We start from the raw sequence: 10,097 nt of genomic DNA, 5'->3' as shown, positions 1-10,097 counted from the left end.
TCATATGAAAATGTATTCGGTTCCTCTAAACGAATATTTGAAGATGCCCTTAAATAAAGTGTTTTTGAAAATTTTGAACTAAAATTTGACCCTGAAAAAGAGAATCCAAAAAAGCAAAATAGAGCAATAAATGTAATTTGGTTCAACCCCCCCCCCCCCCAGAACAAAAATGTTTTCACTAACATTGGAAAAGTGTTTTTAATTGGTCGATAGGCATTTCCAACCCTCTAATAAATTACGTAAAATTTATAATCGAAATACAATTAAAGTTAGCTACAGTTGCAAAACAAAAAATATGAAAAGAATTATAAAAGGTAACAATAATGCTTTGTTCAACAAAAAAGAAATCCTAAATAAAAAAACTACAGAAAATTGTAATTGTAAACAAAAAAAAAGTTGTCCAATGAGTGGAAGTTGTTTATCAAAAAATGTTTCGAATGGTTTCGAATGTGACAAAAAACTTTTTTTGTAAAACAAAGGTAGAAGGAAGGAAAAGAATAAACTTGTCTTCGGAGGAATTATATCAAAATCTCCTTATTTTCATTCAAGCAAATTTAGCACCAAACAAACAATCTTTAATTTGACAGAGTATCACACATAAAATTGCTAAGGTTTATGCTTCCGGTATTGTTGGTATGCCTCTTAAATGGATTAAATCATTCTTATTGAATAGAAAACAACGAGTAGTGATGGGAAAATGCAAGGCAAATTGGGTTGATAAGTTAAGTGGAGTACCACAGGGTTCTGTACTTGGCCCACTCCTTTTTTTGATATTCATAAACGATTTACCAAGCAGACTTCTTAATAAATGTTGTTTGAATGCCGATGACAATATAATAATTGCTCCTATTTATACCGAGGTTAATTCAAAATCATTTCAAAATGACATAAAAAAACTTGATGAATGGTCTGTTGAATGAAAATTGGGGTTGAATTTTGAGGAATGTAAAATAATGCATTTTGGTGCGAGCATTAAAAGATATTCATATTTTATGAAAAATGATGGTGAACTTAAAAAAATTGAAAAGTCAACTCTCGAAAAAGATTTAGCTATTTGTATATCCAAGGATTTCAAATGGGAAAGACAAGTAATGAATGCTGCCAGTAAAGCAAACAATATGCTTGCACTATTACTAAATAATACTTTTAGGTATAAAGATAAGTACCTCATGAAAATGCTTTAATGCACATACGTTAGACCTTATTTGGAGTTTAAAAAAGATATCAAAGAACTTGAAAAAATTCAAAGAAAAGCAACTAAATTGATACCAGAATTAAGACATCTGGGATATAATTAATGACTAAAAATATTAGATTTAACAACTTTAGAAGTTTGAAGACTAAGAGGTGACCTTGTACAATATAAATTATATAAAGGTTTTGAACTTATTGATATAAAGAAAGTCCAGATACAAATGCATTCAATCAATACTCCAGGTCCAGCATCCAATATTAGAGGTTATAAACATCGTGTTAAATCAGAGTTTGTTAAAAATTGTTTAAGTAGAAAACACTTCTTTACAAACAAGGTTGTCTTCGGATGGAATAATTTACCGGAATCGGTAGTCGTGTCGACATCAGTCAAAGAGTTTAAATCCAGACTTAAGCTGATTGTCTTGCAGATAATATTGAAAAAGAAAAACAGGTTGCAGCTAAATTTTTAGACAACTATTGTGTTGGCTATTATAGATATTGCCTGGCGCTCTATCTCAACAGCATTTGAATTATTATTATTAATTAATTAATATAAGTAATAATATAAAGCCTCGTATATTACGTGATGTAGCTGTTATAAGCATAAAAGAAAGAATTAATGGAAAAAATTCAGTATGCAAGACTAAAGAAATTAATAGAGCAATAAAAAATATTACTTATCAAAATTTACCAACAATCCATTTTGTAGGTTTTTCTATACAACATCGTCTTAGAGAAGTAGATTCTCTTGAAGTATCTTGGCAACATGGGCAAGTAGTACAATTTGATCAATTAAACGCTGAACATATAAACATACATATAAATATTTCTTTAAATTAAACAAAATAATTTTATAATTACTTTGTTTAGTTTAAAGTAATATGAATTACATATAAAATTACATATACAATTATAATTACATGTAAAAACATCTTTAAATTAAACAAAATTGGTACATAAGAACATTTCATATCTGAAATGTTTATATGTACCAATTTTGTTTAATTTAAAGATATTTTTATATTATGTATCAATATTTTTATCTCTATGCTTAATTGTACGTTATTATAAATATTAAGATTAAAATAACAAAAAAAAAAGGCTTTATGCAAAATTATTACTTTTACATGAATTGCCTATCAAATAAAGTAAAGATTCCAGAAAGGGAGGGTTAATCTTAGGCTAAGTTACTATTACCTTTACATGAACTGCCTATCAAGTAAAGGAAAGAACCCAGAAATGTAGGGCTAACCTTAGGCAACATGACAGCTCACTGATGGAGTACAATTTATCTTATTTTAGATAGCTTACTCTTATCTTATTTTAAATAAATCTTATTTTAGGGTAGCTTACTCTGAAGTTTGAATTGCAGTTCGATAATAAAAAACTTTTTTTAGTAAATTTACCGATGAGATGACCGCGAAGTTTTGAATGAATTTTGAAAATTTAAATTTCAAATAATTTGCATCATATAGACAAATTTAAGTACGTTTAAAGAAAGATAGTTTTTTTCAAAGACAAAACGATTTGAGACATTTAAAATATTTAAGACATCTTTTAAAACATTTAAGACATCTTTTGCAACTTGAATAAGAACATAACCCATATAAGTTTTCTGTTGACTAAATCTGTTAAATTGGTTACACAATTAAATAAAATAATTTAACGAGTTTTTCATTCATTATTTTTGAAAACATTCAAAACTCTAAGATAAACCCCTATAACCCCTATAAACTGAAATTATAAAATAAAAACCAAACACTATTAAAAAAGAAAGAAAAACTCTTATATTATCATAGGCGGGGAAAATAATAAATGAGTCTAAGCAACAGACTCTAAGCGGTTAAATTTCATTTTGAATCTATGATAATACTGAAATTATTAACAAATCGCGGACTAACTTTTTTTTTTGTGTGTAAAGATAAATTTTAGATTTATTCGTTTTTTGTACGCATTTCGACATTTTCGGTCCGTTTTATTTAGGTCCACGTTTTTCTTTTGATAATTTATTAAAGGAAAAGTTCAAGTAAAAGTTAATTTAAATTAAAATTTCTCCTCAAAGTTTTGTTACGCTTAACGTATTATGAATCAAACCATATAAAAATTTAAGTTTTTCGCAAAACAAAGTTTTTCGCAAAACGCAAACGAAAAGTTTTTCGCAAAACGCAAACGAAAAGTTTTTCGCAAAACGCAAGAAAAAAATTTAGAAAAAGGTTTTTTTTTTCGGTGCCAAAAATTTAACGAGATACTTTAAGAAAATATTTCATAAAAAGTCTATGAATTGAAAATATTAAAACACGTATATCTTTTGAACTAAATAAGCTACAGAAAAGGTTGAAACCTTTTTGGAAATGAAATATATTAAGGAATCCAATGCATTTAATATAAAAATATTAACATTCGTTATAAAAGTTGCCTAAACTCCCTAGGTTGATTATCTTCAAGATTCCATACATCAAAAAAAATTTGCAACTGTTCGGATAATGTGAAATCTTCTGAAAATATGAAATCTTCTGAGAATGAACTTGCTAAACCATCTGAATACTGTTGTTAGAGGAAATCGGCTGAAACGCACCGTTGCCAAAAAATCATGATAACCTTATGTTACAAACTCAGAGCATGAAAGCCCATAATGTCAGGATTACAAAAATAAAAATTTAAAATCTAACTATTTTTTCTCAAAAAATAAATCACTTTAATCTTTTATTCTATAACAGCAACAAAGTAAAAGAATTTTCTTTTTTATGCATTTTTACAGCATTTAAAAAATGAAACATTATATAAAAATTATTATTACTGATATTACTTGTGCTTCCTATTGAAGTCAAACACGCACCTTTGCAGTTTTTTCATATACTCTGGATGCGTTGTGGGTTGCTTGTATCTTTGCCTGAGTTAGTGGAAGTGATTGTCCATAACCTCTGTTGTTTGCTCACTATAGGTTCCCTTAGATACATTTTTCCTTTGAATGAAGTCTCAGACATTAAAAATTCAGCTTCACTTTTGGTGTGACACTTCCAAATGACATCACCTCAGAATCTTTGAACATGTTAGTTTTCCTTAAAAAAATGTCAGCAAAAATCCAAAGCAAGCTATGACAGCAGCATCAAATTTCTGAAATGTTGATTTCGGGACAAATGTAAACTGTTGATTTTTTCATTGCAAGATTTTGCAAACCATTAATGTTCTTTAGAAGTTTGTGGCAATCCTTTCTAGAAAACCTGTCTATGTCTATCCCCAACCTTACCTTTATTGTAAGGTTGCGGTTTTTATATGTTAAGCCTGAAGCTACTCATCTGTGTGCGACTAAATTGCATTTAAAATCTTGAAAAGATATTTGACAACTCCTAGCAATAATTGCAATTCTATGGGTGGAATAAGATCTAAAACCAGGTGCTCATCACTTAGAGAAAGTATATGGGGATGAACAACATTTTTAAATTCTTTTGCTGTCTTTAAGACGCTTCAGCCTAAAAACTGCCAACAGCTTTAAAAGCTTTATAAGCTGCTTTCAGAAACCCAAACAAACATAGTCTTCCTGATTTAGACGAATTATTTGATTGCACATCATACCAAGTGCATGGATGTGATAATCAGTGAAATTGGAGTCCAAAGAGAATGTTGTCCAACTTCAAGTCACAAGTTTTGATCAAAGTAGTGCTAGTGCTAAATATTTTTCTTGACAAAAAAACTTAATTAATCTGGTCAAAATAGTAGCTCATTGTAAATTTTTTAAACGAGTCACTATTTTTTACTTTCTGCGATCTTTCAACTTGTTTAGTGAGAATGTCTGTGTTATTTACACTTTTATCTTTGTCTCGCTTAAAACGCTATAGGGAATCATGAGCGTAATTCAAAAATATATACAAAAACTGATAATTAAAAATTACTTATCAGTTATGGCAGCATGGAAAGAAATCAAAACAATTTTTTAATTTGAAACAAAAAATTGGTTCAAAAAAAATGTTTTTACGTTCTGATTATACTCTTTCTACAACTTTGAGTAACAATTAATTAAGCAAGCGCTAAATAAAATTATAATTGCAAGGCGGCGCCAGCTTTGTAAAGCAATTAAAAACAACTTTATATGACTCTTTACATGAGGGAAAAAAACAATCTAGAGTAATGCTAGTTACAAGCTAATAAAAATAATGTTAGTTACAAGCTAATACTGCTTGAAAAAATTAACTAATGATTATTAAAACATAAAAACTTGGTACGCGTACATAGTTGTAATTAGATTGAAATTTAATGGCTGGTAAGTAACTTATATAATATTCTTTACAAAATAGTTTAAAGTCTTTAATATAGAAACTTTGGGAACTTTGGATCTTTATAATAACTAATAGATATATACTCTTTTATTTATGCGTCTCTTTTTTTGTGCCTGTCAACCAGATTAAAAAACAGTGAAAAATAAAGGCTAAAAAATTTTTTTAAGAGATTTTGCAGAAATTTTAATGAAAGACCCTGTTAAAGGGTCTTACATGATGCATATAGAGTCTATATGAGATATATCTGGTAAATGAATAAGTCAACACTTATTGTAAGATACACTTTTTAGTGTTACACTTGTATCGTAAACTCCCTGATGCATTTTATGAAATCCAGTTTTAGCTCCATTCAAAAACTGCTTTAAGTAAGTAATCATTATTTGTGCTTTTCTGTATACTTTTCGTTCTTAATTTATTTATACCTGTTATAAACTTCTTCAACACAATAGAAAATCGACTAGCGAAATTTGTAATAGTAGAAATAATTGCAAAAATAACTCGAATTGTAAAAACAGTATAACTCGATCCAAGATTTTAACTCATTTACAAAAATCCTAAATTAACGATGCCATAGATGATAACATCTTACGAAGCTTGTTTATATTACCTTGAACTACTTTGAACTGCTAATCAATATTGAGTTTAATTGACGACATAAACTCAATGTGGTTAAAGTTTTACTTGCTACATAAACTCAATGTTGTTTAAGCTTTACTTAATACATATACACAATGTTGCTTAAGGTTTGGTACAAATACTTAATGTTGTTTAAGTTTTACTCCATAACAAGTTTCACTTACTAGAAGAACCACATTTTTAAGTTTGCTTACTACATAATAATTTTTACTTACCAGAAGTGCTAAATTTTTGTTCTAAAATCAGTAGTTTAATATTAAAATAGTAAATATCACTTTATCAAAAATTGTAATTGCATGAAACTATTTTACTATTTTAGTATTAAACTACTGATTTTAGAACAAAAATTTAGCACTTCTAGTAAGTAAAAATTATTATGTAGTAAGCAAACTTAAAAATGTGGTTCTTCTAGTAAGTGAAACTTGTTATGGAGTAAAACTTAAACAACATTAAGTTTGTGTACCAAACCTTAAGCAACATTGTGTATATGTAGTAAGTAAAGCTTAAGCAACATTGAGTTTATGGTACCGTTTAAGATATTGGTATGATACAGTTTATAAACTGTATCATACCAATATCTTAAACGATACCATACCAATATCTTATTTAGTAATGCTAACATCAAAACACCCGTTAATTTTTTAGGAGTGAACTTTGATGAAAATTTAAGAAAACTTTTCAAAATAAAAAAACTCATAAAAATATTGGCAATCATAAATACGCTACAAGGTTTCCAATAAATCACTTTGTTGCACCAAAATCTTATTGAAAACCGAACTCTTATTCATTTCAGAATCAGAGTCTATTTTTGTGGGAAAAATTTGGTTCCTCAAAGAATTTTTCACTTAGTTTAAAACTGAACCAAAGCTTCAGACACAGTCTAATTATCACAAATCACATTTTCTTAAATTTATTAATGATAATAACTATTGATTATCTGATTTTCAATTATATACTTTAAATTCTTGTAAAATCACAGACATTTTACAAGAATTTAACACGGTAAAAATCTAATTATCACAAATCACATTAATGCTTTGCGATAAAGCAAAGAAAATGTCTTCTTTTGCTCCAGACATGGTTTGTAATACTTACTAAACGGCAATATATCTTTACAAAAAAAAAAAAAACTTCAGCAAGAGTAATAAAAACAGTCCATCACCATAGATATAAATATATGATAATCATCTCCATCATAGATAAACATCAGCAAAAATAATATATAAATCCGTATTATAAACAAACAGCAATCCGAGACTATTGTAAGAATTGCCATGATATATTTAATTGGATGCACACCAAAGCAATTGCAATTAGTTTTAACTACCATGAAAGAAAATAAGAGAATCCTTTGAGATCAACTATGTGCAAACGAACCATGAGGTGAAACTCTTTTTCTACCAATTTTGAACGGGGACAGCGGTGTTAGAATTGCATCAAATAGCTGGAGAATTTACGTTAAAAATAGTTTCACCTTATGTCTTCTTGACGGTTTTTTTATAAAAGTATTTTGCGATATTTTTTTAATATTTTATTTTACGTCTAACGACGATCTGAATTAATTAAATGCTAAATTATTCGCAAATAAATTAAAAATTAGTTATCACGTAGCTTTGTTCTACGTAAAGTACCTCAAAGCTGTTTTTATTTTCGAATTAAAAACGTAAACCTCAAAGCAGTTTTTATTTTCGAAAGCAAATTTCGCAACACTTTAGTTTAGTAAAAACGTATTAAGGCAAACATGATATTTCCTGTCATGTACTTTGTAAATAGTCTCTTTAAACATTTTGACAGGGCGTTCTACGCTTTGAGAATAAGAGGGAAATTCTAATAAAGCTGTCGCTTCTTTGGTTGTATTTTCAGCACTCATTTTATTGTTTTTCAATCTCATTGTTGATTCGGTTTCAGTATTTTCCTAAAAAACCAATCAATTCTTTTTAAGCATCTGCTTGAAACTTTATGTTAGCATTAGCGATATTTGTAACACAACATTCAAATTTACTTTTTCTCAGTTTTTTAATAACTAATAACGGCTGTTTCCTTAAATTAAAGCCCTTAAAATAAATTTCAAAACAAGACTTTTTAATAAAAAAACAACCGTAAGGCCTATTTTTAAAGCGTGACGCATTTTATATATGAAACTCGTAATTTTGCTTACGCTATTTAGGTTACGCTCAAAATCTTTTTGCCTTCTAAATATATAAAATATATAAATGAAGTAATTAACGTGTTAAAAACCGCAAATCGTTGTAACAAAAGGTTGAATGACAATTGCGTAAAATATACTCGTCAATTACAAATAGATAAACTAGATTAAAATATATTTTTTTTCAAAGAAAATGTTATATTAATCCTTTATAACCGAAAGTATTTTTCCTTGACCTATAATACGGCCGAGTTTGTTAGCTTAGCTGCAAGAAATTAGAAAGCCAGATTTTTTTATTGCATATTTATTAAACATTTAGCGTTTCAATGACAATTAAATATAGTAATATTTAAATAATATCTTTAAACATGAGGCTGCGATTATATGTATGTATGTATATATATATATATATATATATATATATATATATATATATATATATATATATATATATATATATATATATATATATATATATAATACTAATGATTGATAAAGAATTGTTATACTCCACAAATTAGTTCTAATTGTCAGGTTGATACTTCTTTTATTCAAATAAAAAAATTTATTTGAGTTAGTTTAAAGTGCTCATTATCAAGTGTTCTGGGTATTATGAGTACTTTTGCAACCTTTTAAAACCTGCAAAAAAAGAGATTTATATGTTTATACTTATGTCAAAAAAGGATGTTTTGCAAAATATTTGCGAGGAGTGGAGTCTGGAAACAAAAAAGCAATAATTCTGCCCCAAACGTAAAAGCAATTTAAGGGGGTTACAAATTTTTTTTTAAACTTTAATTTTTAAACACTAAGATATTATTTTATGGAATTTAAAATTATCCATGAATGTAAATTTGAATAAGAATAATTAAAAAAATATTTTATCAACATATTGCTCCTACCTTTGGGGTAGGTGTCGCAAAAAAATGAGGGCTTAGTTGTTCCCAAACTCCAATCATTGCAACTTTTTGCAAAGCATCCTTATTTGACATAAATATAAATTTATAAAATTTTTGATTTTGCTCCATGTTTAAAAGTTAGCTATCTCAAACATCAAAAAATCCGCCCCCGAAGTTAAACCAAATTATACAAATAAATCAATAAAAAATTACACTTAACAGATGTTAAATGAAACTAAAAACATAAAGAATCATTAAAAAATGTATTAAATCAATAACAATAACCAAAAACTTAAATAAGAATGAATCAAAAATAACAAGGCATATAACCGAAAACAAAAGTAAATAAAATAAAAAAGTGACGCCAAATACCAATTTTCGATACTAGATCAGAAAACATTAATTCAATTACTGAATCACGCAACGGAACACAGCAGAAAACGCAACTAATCAAAATAACAAACAATGCAAAATAACAAATAAAAAATAATTCAAGTTCCTTTTATTCTATTTTTCATTTGTATTTTCTGTATTGTTTGAGAACTTTTTTTTTTTTTTTTTTGAAATTTTAATTAACTTTATTATATTCCTTATTTTTCATCGTAATTTCATTTTTTTCTCTACATAAATCATGCGTAGCTTACGAAAACCGTGTGTTTCCGTAAGCTAACCCATTGCTTTTTTGTAACTTTTTGATATTCACAAACATTTCGCAGCGTTTGCAAAATGTTAAGGATGCGCTAAAGTTATGCTAAACTTATGTTAAAGATCTACAAATTTAAATTAAAAACAAATGAAAAATCATTTGTTTGTAATGGAATTGTGAAATTGCTCCATCTCTTTTTGTTTCATCAATTAAAAAATTGCTTAAAAGTTTTAAAATCATAAGTAATCTATAAAATCCAAAAATTATGGCAACCAAGTTTATATTTTTCAAATTTCGATAAAAAT

General features: G+C 27.5%; 1 protein-coding gene across 1 annotated transcript in view; it reads left to right on the top strand.

Moving 5' to 3' along the window:
• The first annotated feature begins 5,341 nt into the window (after positions 1 to 5,341).
• Positions 5,342 to 10,097, top strand: part of LOC136077907 (octopamine receptor Oamb-like) — a 31,941-nt gene continuing 27,185 nt past the window's right edge. Inside the window, exon 1 of the mRNA XM_065792193.1 lies at positions 5,342 to 5,452. The gene's annotated coding sequence lies outside the window, so the exon portion shown is untranslated. The remainder of the gene's footprint in view (positions 5,453 to 10,097) is intronic.

Source organism: Hydra vulgaris, chromosome 03 (assembly GCF_038396675.1).
Source record: "Hydra vulgaris chromosome 03, alternate assembly HydraT2T_AEP".
Classification (NCBI taxonomy): Eukaryota; Metazoa; Cnidaria; class Hydrozoa; order Anthoathecata; family Hydridae; genus Hydra; species Hydra vulgaris.
This window is presented reverse-complemented; position numbering and strand designations above follow the sequence as displayed.